This window comes from Pogonomyrmex barbatus, unplaced genomic scaffold, assembly GCF_055798465.1.
Source record: "Pogonomyrmex barbatus isolate J1 unplaced genomic scaffold, ASM5579846v1 scaffold67, whole genome shotgun sequence".
NCBI classification, from domain to species: Eukaryota; Metazoa; Arthropoda; class Insecta; order Hymenoptera; family Formicidae; genus Pogonomyrmex; species Pogonomyrmex barbatus.
In genome coordinates this window covers 1-2,500 of record NW_028297168.1, presented here as the reverse complement: position 1 = coordinate 2,500, position 2,500 = coordinate 1, and the positions used below count along the sequence as shown (strand labels likewise).

The window sequence follows — 2,500 nt, the reverse complement described above, 5'->3', positions numbered from 1 at the left end:
CGGGTAATCTCGCCTGCTCTGAGGTCGTCAAAGTCAGTGTGTGGGTGACAGTTCGGGCGGACGACGGGGTTCGTAACACGAGTACACGACGAAGCGTGCCGGTCCCAGGTCGCGTCTCTGCTCTCTCGCTCGAGAGAGATATGGAGAGGAACTTCGTGGACTCGGACACGCGGTCGGCTCGCGATCCCCGCGGAGGGAACGACAGACGGGCGGAGCGTTAAGGTTAAGAGAATCGGATCTCCGCGCGCGACGCGGGGGGAGGCCTGCGACAACGTAGGGAGTGCCCGGTTCCGCTCTCGCGGAAGGGCGCCTCTCTCCGTCGGATCCTCCTCTACCCGCGTACACGTCTCGCGAGAGTCTCCTCTATTTCTCTCCTCTATTCTCGCGCCCGGTCGCTCGGCGCCCCGGTCAGCCTTCGTCACGTATCAATGTCATTTCGGACGACGCCCAGCCGGCGTGCGCGCGGCGGAAGAGCCCGGCGGGACTGGCGGCCTTACGCGTGGCGCGCAAGGGCTTCCCGCTGCTGTCTCTCCTCTCACCGCTGGCTTTCGCGCGGCACGGGGCGAACGTCCAACGATCGCTCGTACGCCGGTGCGCGCTGCCGTCGCCCGGTCGCCGTCGTCGGCGACGCGAGGCGAAGCGCGCGAACGCGGGCGCAAGCAGTCTCTGGGTACTAAAACGACCCTCAGCCAGGCGTGGTCCGGGAATTGTATCCGTGGACCGCAATGTGCGTTCGAAATGTCGATGTTCATGTGTCCTGCAGTTCACAAGTTGACGCGCAATTAGCTGCGTTCTTCATCGACCCACGAGCCAAGTGATCCACCGTTCAGGGTAATCGCATTTTCCTTTCTCTCGCCGCGTCTCCATGGAGAACGCGACTCGAAGGTATACAGTCCCAACGTGTTTTGTATATCTACGCTCGCTGCCCACCGGGGACAGAGTTCTCTCTCCGTTCCTCCGGGGCGCGAGCGTGATGGCCCTTCGATCAGCCTGGCCGCGCGTCCGAGCACGCGCGGACCGCCGCCCCGTTTACGGGGGCTACGGCACGATCGGGACACCGGCGACGGGCCGCGAGAGACCCGTCCGGCATCCCGGCGGAAACGAGAAGCGTCCCATAGCGCGAGAGGCGATGGGCCGGGGCGGAAATCATTGAAAAACCATCGGGCTCCCGGCGCCAGTGGTTCTGGCGCGGTGCCCTCGAGAAGCGGCGCTCGTGCGCGCTCGCTTTCATTGTGTAGGTTACCACCGGCTCGCGCCTGGCGCCGCGCCTGAAGTCAAGCCGGAGGCTCGAGCAACGGGCGGCGCGCGAGGCGCCACGCTTCCGTGGAGTCCGCCGACCGCCGGGCTTCCACCGCCGCGAACACGTCCGTCGTCACCGTCGCCGTCGACGTTCCCTTTCACTTCGGAACGTTCGGTCGGCCGCGCTCGACGAACCCGTGTTCGGACGGGTGTTGTCCCGGGCACGGTCGCCCGCCTGGGCTCGGCTGCGAGGCCGGCGCGCCCGCGCGTCGCGGCTCTCGGCGTCGCGAGAGCGGAACGCGGGCGGCCACCTGCGCGGCGAGACCACGGCGAGAGAGAGAGAGAGAGAGATTGTCAGTTAAGACCTCCTCCTCTCCTCGTTGTATTATATCATTAGGCAGGGTAGGATCGGAGATGCCTCACCCTGACAGAGACGCGCGCTCGGATGATGCGCAGTCTCTGGATGCGCGCACGGACGCGCCCGGGGACCGGTCCGCTCTCTCGACCCGTCATCTCCGATATCTCCGGAGAACAACGGTGGAGCGGCGCGACGCGTCCCGGCACATCCGCGGCGACAAGCCGTCAATTCCTCGTGTTTCAATATCTCTCGTATTGTCTGTTCCTTCTTACTTACAGTCGCCGACTGCTGCGCTCGGTGTTTCTCTCCAGCGTGCCTGGAGACCGAGATGGCAGAGCAGGACCTCCGTAACGTTAATGATCCTTCCGCAGGTTCACCTACGGAAACCTTGTTACGACTTTTACTTCCTCTAAATGATCAAGTTTGGTCATCTTCCCGGCAACATCGGCAATGCCGAGACATTGCCGCGCACCAGTCCGAAGACCTCACTAAATCATTCAATCGGTAGTAGCGACGGGCGGTGTGTACAAAGGGCAGGGACGTAATCAACGCGAGCTTATGACTCGCGCTTACTGGGAATTCCTCGTTCATGGGGAACAATTGCAAGCCCCAATCCCTAGCACGAAGGAGGTTCAGCGGGTTACCCGGGCCTTTCGGCCAGGGAACACACGCTGATTCCTTCAGTGTAGCGCGCGTGCGGCCCAGAACATCTAAGGGCATCACAGACCTGTTATTGCTCAATCTCGTGCGGCTAGAAGCCGCCTGTCCCTCTAAGAAGATTTGTTTGTACGTTGGTAGTAAAAACCCGCCGGCCGAAGCCGGGGGCCTTCGCGATACCATAAGGTACGCCTATTTAGCAGGCTAGAGTCTCGTTCGTTATCGGAATTAACCAGACAAATCGCT

General features: G+C 62.5%; 2 non-coding genes across 2 annotated transcripts in view; both read right to left on the bottom strand.

Moving 5' to 3' along the window:
• Window positions 1-27, bottom strand: part of LOC148935003 (large subunit ribosomal RNA) — a 4,070-nt gene extending 4,043 nt beyond the window's left edge. Inside the window, exon 1 of the ribosomal RNA XR_016140791.1 lies at window positions 1-27. This exon is cut by the window's left edge and continues 4,043 nt beyond it. This is a non-coding gene — a ribosomal RNA (large subunit ribosomal RNA).
• A 652-nt stretch (window positions 28-679) lies between these two features.
• LOC148935002 (5.8S ribosomal RNA) lies at window positions 680-834 on the bottom strand. Its single transcript, XR_016140788.1, has one exon. It is a non-coding gene; the product is annotated as a 5.8S ribosomal RNA (ribosomal RNA).
• Between the last annotated feature and the right edge of the window lie 1,666 nt (window positions 835-2,500).